Genomic DNA, 13,742 nt, shown 5'->3' on the forward strand with positions numbered 1-13,742 from the left:
CTTAGTAAAACAAGCATCTTTACATTGACAAGGAGGTCCTATGGATTGAGCAGCAACCTGTTGCTTTGTAGAGTGGCAGATATAGGCCTCACCACTGTCTCTTTTCTTCTTTTTCACGTGTTGCAACCACATTTCTGGCCGTCTCTGCATTTCACTGGTGGCCTGGAACTATCTATATCACTCTCTGAGTCGGAGGATGTCATAATGCCCCCCCAAAAAAAACACAGAAAAGCACTCATAATGGGCAGATGACAGTGCAGCCCATCAACCACATGCGAGGTCTAGGAGGACACTGGTGGGGGACTGGCTGAGGCTGAGGGCCAGTAATGAGATGCAGCCTCCCAATGGTTAGCTGCTCGTGGTGCGTACGTCCTTCCGCCATGTGGGGGCAACTTCCTCTATGGGTTTTCAAGGCCTAAAACATGCGACGCTTGCCCATCTGCCAGCCAGCCATAAGGGTCCTTTTTGTATGTAGCATTAAATAGGGAGGATCTAGAAGGCTCCACTTACATATTGGCAGGAATAACTCACTATCTACCATTTTTGGTGAATACGTCACTCTGCCGCTAGATGCCTCATATATCATCGTCATCATCATCAGCCGTTTGAGTTTCCACTGCAGGATCGGCCTATCCAGACCGAAGTAGAAACGATACAGCCTATGTATATCTACCAAGTGGCTTAGGCTGTCTGGTAGAGATTGTATGTTGGGTGAGAAGTGCTTGTAAGTGTGATTGGCTTTGGATGTGTGTGTAGTCTGTGAACCAAGTGTTATCGGACCTTGCAAACCGACTGGGTGCAAACATATTTTACAGTATGCAAAACTGGATCAACCACAGCACCCCTGGTGTCCACCAAATCAGTACATGGCCGGGAGAACGCTTCCAAAGTTTATTACCCTGGCAGAGCGCGAACCCTCGCTCTCCAGTCTACGAAAACGCACACTTCACCACTGGACCACAGAGGCTTCATGAATATATACATATATAGATAGATAGATAGACAGATAGATATATTATCCAAGGAAAAAGGAACCAAAGGCCAGGAGCCCACAAACCATTTCTTCGAAGAGAAAAAACAATAACAATAAACAAGAGAGCCAATTTCAAGATCCGTTCATTTCGAGATGCATGGACAAATTGCATTTGAAAGACTGGAGATCATAAGAAGTAGGAAATAGAGACAGAGGGAGACAGTTCCAGAGTTAACCTGTTCCATAAATGAAGAAATGAAAGTAATGGTAAACTCTTGCATTAGAGAGCTGGACAGAAAAAGGATCAGAGTTTCTTGCTAGATGGGTGCTACGCGCCCATCATAGAGGTGGAGGGATGCAAGCAGACAGTTCAGAGAAGCAGTGATCATTGAAGTAGCGACATAAAAGAGATAAAGATGCAACAGTGCGGCAAAAAGACAGGTTGAAGGGAGCCAGTAAGAGAAGGAGAGTTAATGAGATGAAAAGCCTTTGACTCCACCCTATTGAGAAGAGCTGTATGTGTTGAGCCTCCCCACACTTGAGAATTGTACTCTATACAGGGGCGAATAAAACCCATGTATAAAGTCAACAACTGTGCAGGGGTAAAGAAGCTATGGAGTCGGTTTAGCACACCTAACCTTGTGGAAGCAGATTTTACATGAGATATAATAAGATCTCTCCAAGATAAGTCCCGAGAGAATGAAATCCCTAGTATTTTTTAGGATGATGAAGGATTTAGCTGGATATTATTAAACATTAGTGGGTACTCTTGTGCAAGATTTCTTTGGCGTGATAGGTGCAAGAACTGAGTCTTTGATGCATTAAAAACAAGATTATTTTTACCCCAGACAGAGATACGAGCCAAGTCAGACATTAGGTGTGCCATAGCCTCATCCCTTGTTAGTTGAAGTAACTGCTGAGATGGATGTTGCGAGAACCAAATGCAAAGGTGAAGGGTGGAATCATCAGTGTATGAGCGGATAGGGTTAAATGTACAACTAAGGTCATTGATGAATAACAGGAAGAGAGTTGGTGATAGGACAGAGCCCTGAGGAACTTCAGTGTTAATAGATCTAGGAGAAGAATAATGGCCGTCTACAATAGCAGCCACAGAATGACCAGAAAGGAAGCTGTAGATGAAGGCACAAATAGAAGGATAGAAACCGTAAGAGGGCAGTTTGGAAATTAAAATTTATGCCGGACTCGATCGAAAGCCTTTGAGATGTCAAGTGCGATGGCAAAGCTTTCATCAACGTCCCGAAAGGAGGATGACCAAGAGTCAGAAAGGTAAGCGAGAAGATCACCATTGGAACGTCCCTGACGGAATCCATACTGACGATCAGAAAGAAAGTTGTGATAGGAAAGATGCTTTAATTTTTTTTTTTTTTTTTTGTTAATAAGAGACTCAAAAACTTTTGAGACACAGGATGTTAAAGCAATTGGACGATAGTTAGAGGGTTGGGAATGGTCACCCTTCTTTGGGACTGGCTGAATGAGAGCAAACTTCCAGCAAGAAGGAAAGGTGCAAGTTGACAGACAAAAGCAGAGTTTACCTAGGCACGGTGTAAGCACAGAAGCACAGTTCTTGAGGACAACAGGAGGGACTCCATCAAGTCCATATGCCTTGTTGGTATTGAGGGCAGTGATGGAAGAAAATACATCGCGTGAATAAATTTTAACCCCTAGGGTACGCAATTCTCCAGCCTCGACTACCCCCCAGGATGCAAAAACAGGCCTATTTTTTTTTACTTTCTCAAAGGTTAAAAGTTTTATGCCCGATTTATGGAGCTTCAATTTACACACCTGAAATCACAAACCCCGCCCTCCTAGACCCAATAGTTACCGAGCTATGGCCCGTCAAAGTTTATAATAGTTACCTGTCAAGGCCCCAGCAAGAAAATACGCCGCTCACACCTGTTTTTTTTTTCAAAAATAAGTACAAAAATCACCAAAAGAAATCTTTTTTGGTGTGTACAGATGTTATGAACCATTGTAACGTGTTCAGAAGAAAATTAAATGGTGACAAACCCTCCAAATAAATATGATAAGTAGTAAAAATTATCCTCCCCTCCTCTCCTCTCCCCATACCTCCAATCCCCTCCTTCCCCTTCCCTACCCTTCCCTCCTCTCCTCTCCCCTCACCTAACCTCCCCTCCTCTTTCCCCTCCCCCCTCCCCTCCCTGCCGAGCTGTCAAATCTAGCTAAGGAAAATGGTCATGAACCCCCCCAAAAAATATGATAAATAGTATAAATTATCCTCCCCTCCTCTCCCCTCCCCATACCTCCAGTCCCCTCCCTCCCCTCCTCTTCCCTCCCCTCGCCTAACCTTCCCTCCCCCTTCCCCTTCCCTCCAAGCTGTTATATCTAGCTAGTTTTCGTTTCACTTCATTTCGTTTTTGAAGGTTCCAACAAGCTTGCATGTGTCAACATAATTTTTTTTTTTTTTTTTTTTAGTGGGTTTCGAATAAAACAGCTAAAATAATTGTGGTATGCATAACTGTATGCAAAGATACGAATAAATTACAGGTAATGATTCAAAAACATGCGTCACAATGCGTAAAAAATACGCAAAATATTTGAGGCCAGGGAGGTGCTAGGAGGTGGAGGTGAGGGTGGGGGGAGGTTGTAAGGCCAGGAGCAGGTGTATGGGGATGGAGGGATGGGAGAAGACCACCACCAGACATAAAGGAAGCGCCCCAGTGGAGTACAGGGACATGAAGGGAGGGTAGGGGGGAAATACCCTCCCCCCAGATGACTGAGGGGGACATGGGGGGGATCCACATGGGAGGGGGGATTTATGAGGAGGGGGTGGGAGGGGTTGTAGTGGTGATAAGGACAGTGGAAGGTAGGGAAGTAACAAGGTAGTGGGGTAGAGGGACGTGGTGAGAGGGAGGTGGGGGGTACACCCCCCCACCGCCTGGTTACGGGCCTGGGTCCCCCCTCCGGTATGGCCAACACTAAGTTCTGATTGGTTAGAAGCCATCTATGTCACAGCTGGGGTGGCCACCAGTTTTTTGTGGATGTTGCATGATCGGTCTTGCTCGTCCTTTTAAGAAATTGCTCAAAAAGCTCGATCGATGGGCTTAGTACTTTAGGGGTTAATGTCAGCCATGAGGAACTCAGAGAGGAGAAGTGATGGAGGAACAGCATCAGAATTGTCCAATGTGGAATTGGAGGAGGGAGTCTGAGTGAAGAGATCCGCTTTATCAGTAGAAGAAATAGCTACAGAGCCATCAGACTAGAAAAGAGGAGGGAAGGATGATGAGGTAAAGTTGTCAGAAAGGTTTTTGGCAAGGTGCCAGAAGGAGCAGGAACAAATCGAGTTGGAGAGTTGAGAGCATTTAGTGCAGATGAAATTATTTTTTTTGCAGAGCAAAGAACAGACAGTGCGATTCTGGGCAGAAACTTAAAAAAAGATGTGATTCTGGGTAGGTTGACTCTGGTACCTTTTATAAGCCATCTCCTTGTGGACATCATTAGAACATGCGTGATTAAACCAAGGCTTTCTTGCATTAGTCAAAGGATATGAGAGGGGAATGTATGCTTCCATGCCAGAGAGAATAACCTCCTTAATGAGCAAGGCATTGTCAGGTGGATCACGGCCATGGAAGCAATAATCATTTCAGGAAAAATTTAAAAAATACCCCCTGAGGGCCTCCCAATCAGCAGCTCCAAAGTGCCACAACTGACGTTTCTTTGGAGGGTCCACTGACCGTACTGGAGTGATAGATAGGTTACGGTAAGAAGCTTGTAATTGGAAAAGCCCAACAGCGAGGAAATATTAACCACTTAATGCCCAATCGCATCAATTGATGTGATTAGAGTTTTATGCCAAATTGCCTAATCTCATGAACTGAGCGTGGCCTGTAAAAAACTGTAGAGCATTTCCTCTGCTCTGAGTATGATACACACGGCTTCAGGCCAAAGAGAACTCACCCCTGAGGTGGCAGGAAGGGGGATCGGACCAACCCAGGTGGTGAGGGGGCACCCCCCCCCTCTGGGCAGCCTCTGTGTCACCCTCTACCCCACTCCCTCATTCCGTCCTTGTCTCCTGTCACCCTCCATGCACCTGCATCTCTCCTCCCACCACCACCTGTGTCCCTTCCCACCCACTCTTGCCCCTCCTCCCACCCTGTTAGACTTGTGTCCCCCCAAACCCCACCCCATCCCTCCCTCCTTGTCCCTCACTACCCTCCCACCCCCTACAGACCCCCAAGAGATATCAGGCTGTCAAGATGTTACAGAACACACTGAAGTGCTTTCTTTTCATGCAAAAAAGTTGGTTATTTTTCCAACCCCCATACCTATAGACCTATTTCCCACACCCTACTTTATCTCCACACTGCCAAGTAATCTCCCCACACCTACATACACCTGGTTTCATGGTTGGTGTGACAAAACACTTTGAAATGATCTGTTTCAATAAGAAAAAGAGGCAGTTATCAAAATTTTTACATTTTAGATTGTTTTCGAGGGTAACTATTACACACTTTTTAAAACTTTGATGCCCGATTGTGCAATAACTATTAGGCCTACGCTGGTGGGGATTGCGTTGTCAGGTGTGTAAATTCTTCCTCTTTAGCCAGAACACAGTCAATCTGCCCTTAGTGAAAGTGACCAAAACCTCCCCGAACTGCGCCTGGGGAAGGAGACCTGCCTTAAATAATTGCTGTCTCAAGGGGTTAACAGCATAAGCAGAAGGATTAGTTGCATGGAAGAGGTCAAGTATGTTGGAAATCTCTCCAAGGTGGTCAGGGATATGGGTAGGGTGCTGTACAAGCTGCACTAGGTCACTAAGGATAGAAACGATGTAGGCTTTTCACCAGGTGGTCAGTGAAAGAACAGGAGAGCCAAAGGTTGTGAGGAACATTGAAATCTCCTAGAACAGAGATTTCAGAGAAAGGAGAAATGGATAGGATGTGCTCCATCATAGAATTAAGATAGTCAAAGAATTTTTGATAGTAGAAATCGGGGATAACTAAACATCACAATATATTTCGTCAGAGAGTGACATGTAAGCCGATTTCAGAAAGTAGAGAATTCAGATGAATCAAGGTCAGGAACACGAGAGCAAGGTAAGTAGTTCTGTACATATACACAACAGCCACTTCTGGCTTTGAAATGAGTGTAGAGAAAGTAGGAGGATACAGAGAAGAGTTTGCTATCAGTTGCCTCTGACAGCTCAGTCTCAGTTAAGAAAAGAAGTTGATATATATAAATATAAATATATATATATATATATATATATATATATATATTACAAGGCTATTTTACTGAAATTAGGAGAGCACTTAAGTAGCAAAGAAATAAGTGCAGGCTATATAACTCGATTTAATCTTTGCAGTTTGAAAAGCCAACCTTGACGAGAGTAAAATATCATCTGGATATAGCAAGAACAAAATAAATTACGGCCATGGAAATGAAGGGTTTAAGCATACAAATTATAAGCAATTGCAAATAACAGAATGTCATATTCGACTAACGCTTTTTTTCTGAAGATATATGCATTCAAAAGCTCTGCAGCTGAATAGTTACACTACCAGTGCTCTGAGGTATATCAGACTTGCCACCTTATTACCAAGGTAAAAATAAACATTGTCGTTCATACACGTAATGGTGCATATATTGTGAATACAGCAAAAACTGAATGTAAGGTATTATTTCCCATGTATACAGCATAATATTCATTATGTTGCAATATTCTGGATCATATTTCTGCATGCATTTCAGCAAGGAACGATAATGTCTGTTGTGGGTCTGCCTGGATCGCAAGTCACCCACCTTTTGCCAGTGCCTGATCCACCTGCCCACAGTGGTTGCACTGGTACCCGTCTGCATGGCTATGTCTCTGAAGGACAGACCTTCCTTCCACAGCAACACAAAACGCTCACGTTCAACCATCTTGGTTTTCCTAAAGAACGGCCGAGGTGTCGAACTATCCATTGCCTGTGCAATGAAATCAATGCCAAGTTATATTGCACAGTTGCGGACATAAATACCCACCTACTCAATAATGATTATTAGCACCATGGTGAGCAATGGCCGTAAAAACCATGTTATTTCATTCATCTTTGAGCCTACCCAAAGTTTTTAGAATATTACAATATGTTCGTATGTTGAACTGTAATAATTCTTCGATTGAACTGCAGCGCATTAAGAACGATCAAAATTATATACGCAGTAAAATTAAATTTTTCGTTTTTGTAACGTTTTACTTCTTCTCTTGTCTTTGGTTTAGACGAGAAATAGAAGAGGTACTTTATTCTCAAATGGAAATTTTCATTATCCACTTTATATATTAACTAATGAATATTCTGGTCAACTCTCAGTTACTTCAATAATAACTAACAAGTCATCATCCACTCCCCCACTAAAATCTTCAGATAGCAACGTTGCAAATGATCCATGTGGGAAAGTGAATATCTTTGCCAGTACATTTGCCAGAAATTCTACCATAGGGGAAGTCAGCCAGAATATCCCAGTACTAGAACTTGACGCTCCTGAAACTGTTCCACTTAAAATACAAACAAGATACATGAAATCCATCCTAGACAATTTACGAACGAACACAGCTCCAGACCCAAATGGAATTTCTCCAATTGTTTTGAAAAAGTGTTCCCCTAATCTTGCCTCTGTTCTAGCTAAATTATTCGGACTCTGAATATGTACTTCTTCATTCCCTAATTCATGGAAAGAAGCCAATATCCACCTAATTCCAAAGAAAGGAAGTTCCTCTGACCCCTCTGATTATAGACCAATAGCTGTCACATCTTCTATTGGTAGAGTATTTGAAATATTAATTAAAATCACATGGTTAAAAATCTTGAATCCAACAACTTAATTAGTGATGGACGATATGGTTTTCGCCACGAAAGATCCACCATTGACATACTCAGTCTCCTGGTTCATGCCATCCATCAATCAATTGACCAGCATGGATAAACTCATGCAGTAGCCATTGATATTTCTAAAGGTTTTGACAGAGTGTGGCACTGTCCCCTACTGTCTAAACTCCCTTGCTATGAACTATCATCTTTTGTTCCTCTGCTTGCCTCATATATCAGTGACAAAAAAAAAAAAAAAAAAAAAAAAAAAAAGTAAAAGTAGGTGATGTACTGTATATTCCAATTTCCACTCAATTAATGTCGGCCTGCCACAGGGATCAGTTCTGGTGCCAACCCTGTTCCTGGTTCATATTAATGAACTTTTATCTGTCACCTGCTCCCATCCATCCATATGCAGAGAACTCAGCACTTCACAGTTCATTCACACTCAAACACCCATTTACAAAGTCTAATGTCTCTAACTCTCAACTTAGTACATCCATCCCTATAAATCAAGACTTATCTAAGATCAGTGAATGGGAACAAAACAATCTTGTCTCATTTAATGCTAGTAAAGCCAAATGTATACAATTAAGTAACAGACACATATTGCCAGATTCGTATATTACCTTCAATGCTACTAATAGTCCCATCTCCAAAAGTGTTGAAATTCTCGGTTTCGCACTTAACAATGCCCTCAGTTGGGACTGTCATGTCAGATCACTTGCTAAAACTGCCTCAAAGAAACCTGGATTATTGTACAGAGTCTGTCGCTTCTTCACTGGTAAGCAGTTAGCAGTAATTTGTAAGAGTCATGTACACTTTCAGCGTGAATATTGCCCACCCTTGTGGAATGGATGTCGAGAAGTTCCACTAAAAAACCTAGACAAAATTCAAAACAAAGCTGTTGGGATTATTAATAACCCTACTATTATAAATAAACTCCGTCCCCTACAAGTAAGAAGGAATGTTGCCATCCTTCCATTATTTTACAGATATTTTTATGGCAAATGCTTAGACGAAGTTGCGTCCATTGTGCCACCTCTCCATGCCTTCCCTCGTGCTACACGGCATTTGGTAGCGTTCATGACTGGAATGTCACACAGCCATATTGCAGAACTTCTACCTATCAGAATTCTTTTATTCCCCTAACTGCATCTCCCTGGTACTCGCTTCCCAGGAGTTGTTTCCCCCCAAACTTCAACCTACAGCTGTTGAAGTCCAGCTGTTACAGATATTCTATGAATGGATGACACCAGTAATCTGGTGATTGGATTATTTTTTATATTCATTTGTTTTTCCTTCCTCTCTTCTGTTATTTAAAAAAAAAATTAGGAATTACTAGGTGCTTGGTTTTCCAACTGTGAAATAAATCACCACAGCAGAAGCAGTAGTATACTATGAGGGTTCTCTGCGAAGCAAAAGGATCTACCAACCTTTTTCCATCCCAGTCTGATATATTCATGGAGCTGTCTTTGCCCACCCCACCCTGTCACTATACATCTTGTAGCCAGTTAGTTATTTTTGTATTTGCACGTTGTGCTGTATTCTCGGACTTTTCTCTTCCCATCCGTCCCGTTTACTCTACATAATGGTTGTCACTTGGTTACTTTAGTGTTTCACTTATATTCACCCAACGATTGACGTTACTAGGCCATGTCCATTAATTCAGTTTCTTATTTACAAATATTTTTATGGCAACCAATTTTTTTCCCTGATCAGCTAGGATTTCTCTACCATTATCGTCTTTATCTTGTAAAGCTGTCCCTAAGATTAGAGTTTTTGTAAGACTCATGCTGTCTGATCCATAATTAAACGAGCAGGCCAAGTTTTGTCAGACATATTAACTTACATTTACAATACACTCTGAGACATAGCAAACTTTTATGTTACTGTTTGTGTGTGTTCACTCCTCACGGGATTAAGATGTCTGGGTATAGAGAAACAGATAGACTATAACCAAAAGTCGTCTTATTTTCATTTTCTCCTTTATTTTATTATATGAACTACGATTGATTGTTCTGCCTCCTCTCCATATACTAGTATGTCAAGAATTTTAACATTTTGTCTCCTGTTTTCTTAGAAAAATAAGTGGAATTTTAATATACAGGTACGAGATTCTTCATAAGGTCTAATTTCAGACTACTTAGCTACAGAACACTCCAGTCTCACCGAAAAGGATTCTGTATTCATCAAATCTATATTCTATTGAGGTCTCCCCTTTATGTTAAATAATTTGACATGATACTGGCCTTCAGGCACGGAGTGAATAACTATAAAGGTACTGACAGTTACTGAACACCCAATTGAGAAAATCGAAAAGGGGAGGGAGGATGCTGGATCTTAAAAAGTTATTCATCAATATTTGTTTAAGGTTCGTCTCTTCTAAGTTTTTGAGATGTCGTGCTGACATAGTAAATTTTTTTTTCCTTTATATGTTTTTGAGGAATCTTAGACCTATTATAACAGACTGGAGAAAATTCATAGCATTCTCCTATCCTCGGTGGACCATGTGAGTACATTTAACGGGGCATTATAATATTGTGATGGATAGTCATTTAAAGCAAAACAATTAAGGGAATGTCAAACTGACAGGTTGGAAGGATATTCAAGGTATAAGAAAAACAAACTGTAAATATCGACAGTATATCAAGAAAAGATGATGCGTGTGGGAAACAGGATTGTTATTCGGCTGGGACAGATGTGCCAAAAGCGAGGCTGCTCCTTAGGATGTGCTAGAGGAAGAGTGTTATATAGATTTGACAATGGACTGGATGCGTTGTTCATTACACGATGATTTTGCAGCCATACCTACCTTACTGTTCCATACAATACATCTGTCGTTTGAGTAGCATTAATGTGAGATATTGCTCTCAGCACAAAACCTAAAGTTGAACCACTGATACAGTAACCTCTACAACAGTGAGTATTAAATGAGAGCTACATCTAGGTAGATAAGAAGAGACTGCATAATACATATATTTTCTTTTATGTCATCCCTGTAAATATATCCATGTTCTTTCCATCTATCAGTGTCATTATTTTGCTAACTCTTTCCTGCTTTTTGCCGAATGGTGTGGTGGGCGAGGGAGGGCCTTCCTCCTCTCTGTCCTCTTTTCATACACATTGACACGATCGTCAATAGAATCAGTTGCATACCTAATAGAAAACTTCGTTATGGGGCAACGTCTTGTGTACTAGGCTGCACTGCTATATCATCACTGCCCCATCCTTGTGTGGCGTACTGTGCATAGTTTAAGTAGAGTTAAAAAACCAGAAATATTCCAATCTATGAGGTTCCAGAAAGAATATCCAGTAAATGAACCTGACTTTCTTCTCCCATGTCAAGCCTTCAAAATTCTTAGTTGCGGGTAATTTAGAACACCAAAAGTTCTAAAATTTCTCTTCTAGCCATGCGTATAAAAAGCTGTAACGTCAGTGTCAAGTCCCTTGTATTTTGATCTTACATACTGCTCTTCTTTACACATGCACTCGCTAAATCACGCTAACATCTTCACATAAGCAAAAAATCATGACATATTTCCGTTTCGTCAATATTCATAAACGATTACTTGTAGTGAATTTTGTATCTTTGATATAAAAATTTTATTCTGTCTTAAATTTTGGCTACAGGTAATGCCTGTATTACAAATTCAACTAGTTCGGTGGGTGAATTAATGTGTCAAAAGCCAATAAAACATTCAAGAAAACTAACCTTGATATGGCACTTAAAAACCGTACTAGCACGATATTGACACTCATCCACACTAGCACCACACTAACACCGTCAGCCACACCAGCACCACACTAACATAATCAGCCACATCAGCACCACAGTAACACCGTCAGCCACATCAGCACCACACTAACACCGTCAGCCACACTAGCACCAAACTAACACTGTCAGCCACACCATCACCACAGAAACACCGTCAGCGATATCAGCACCACACTAACACTGTCAGCCACACCAGCACGGGGTCACACTCTCAACATCTACCAGCGCAGCTTAGATGGTCAGGCAGCGGCGAGTGAGGCAATAGGTCGTGCAGGGTAAGGTGGCCAGTGAGTCAGCCAGCCCGGGAATTCGGTTTTTATTGTGCAGAAATCATGACCACACTCTCGTACAGAGAAGTGTAGCACTCTTTTTGTATTAAACAGACCATGTAGGCTAGAGAAACGAGGGGAAATTTCTTGTGACTCTGAAAAATAGTTTTCCTGTAGATCATTTATAATTCATGGTCTTTCTTTCGTAATGGTGTTTCAACACTGATGAAAATGATATATATATATATATATATATATATATATATATATATATATATATATATATATATATATATATATATATTGGGGGAGGCGGTGGCTGAATCGGTAGAGAGGCGGCTTGCAGTCCTAATGGACCCAGGATCGAATCCCGGCTTGGGCAGGGAACAGTTTAAGGATTTGACTTTCCTACAAAGCGACTTTCCTGATCTACCAGATGACCCGCCGACATGTTGTAAAAGTACCCCCGCTAATACCAGTACACCAGTCCTGTATGAGACAGCCCTAGCATGTATTCAATATGGACGGTGGGTGTTAGCGCCGAAGTGGTGACATGTGGAGGTGTAGGAGGACTACTGGGCCTTGGGATAGGCCAATGCCCCCAAGAAATAGGCCCTGAGCCTTTGCCCCAGAGTCGAACACGTAAAATATATATATATATATATATATATATATATATATATATATATATATATATATATATATATATATATATATATATATGCGCATAAGAAAGGAACTACTGTACATGTACAGCTGAGTTCATGATTCCCTTAACACATCTGGAGATATCTAGCACTCTCTTGTTATACGACGGAGTATTAATCTTTGAATGAAGGCGGCGATTTGTGTCGTGCCCGCCGATTAGTTACAGAGGCTCATTTCCATTGGTTACCAGTGTGAGAATAATAAATTACATTCTAAGGATCTCTCGAATGTGTTGCGTGATATTGTCAGTATAATGGAAGTGATATCACACGATTTTGTCCTACTGGGTAAATGTATCAGCATTATTTGCATATATCTACAGTTGGTTAAAGTGTAGTAATATGACAAACAGGAGCCAATGCAATATGTTATATATAGCTGGATTCACTTCAAAGAATCGAAACAAAATTCATATAGACAAAATTAAGTTACAGACGTGTTTCTTCGTAGCTAATTGATGTATAACATATGATATTTTGGTCTGACGTTGCCTCAGTTCTTTGTTCATGTGTCCGAATACAGTTTGACTTTAGGAGCATTGCATCGTTTCATACAGAGTCACTGCTAAACGGAGCCCTGTGTGTGTGTGTGTGTGTGTGTGTGTGTGTGTGTGTGTGTGTTGCAACTTCACGGAAGGAAGCTTCGGTTCTTTTCACACAACCGTTATTATAAATTGATTCATAATTGTATAAATTGCTACGTATTTTCCATGGGCAGTGATCCGTTATATCTATCTATCTATCTATCTATCTATCTACCTACCTACCTATATATGTATATATTTATACATATTTTCTTTGTGAAGAAGAAGGAACCAAAGGTCGCGAGCCGGCAATTATTGTTCCATCCAAGAGAAAAACAAAGTACAAGACAGGGCCAAATTCAAAATCCAATCATTTCGAGATGCCTGGACACAGTGCGTTTGAAAGACTGGAGATCATAGGAAGCAGGAAATACGGACAGAGGGAGACAGTTCCATAGTTGAACTTTGCATAAATGAAGGACTGGAGTAACGGTTAACTCTTGCATTAGAAAGTTAGACAGAAAAAGGATGAGAGTTTGCTGGTATAAGGGTGCTATGCTCCCGTCGTAGAGGTGGAGGAATACAAGCAGACAGTTCAGAGGAGCAGTGACCATTGAAGTAGCGATAGAAAAGAGATAAAGATGCAACAGTGTGGCGAAGAGACAGA

Source organism: Coenobita brevimanus, chromosome 58, assembly GCF_032717465.1.
Source record: "Coenobita brevimanus isolate Jiangsu-jjx chromosome 58, ASM3271746v2, whole genome shotgun sequence".
NCBI classification, from domain to species: Eukaryota; Metazoa; Arthropoda; class Malacostraca; order Decapoda; family Coenobitidae; genus Coenobita; species Coenobita brevimanus.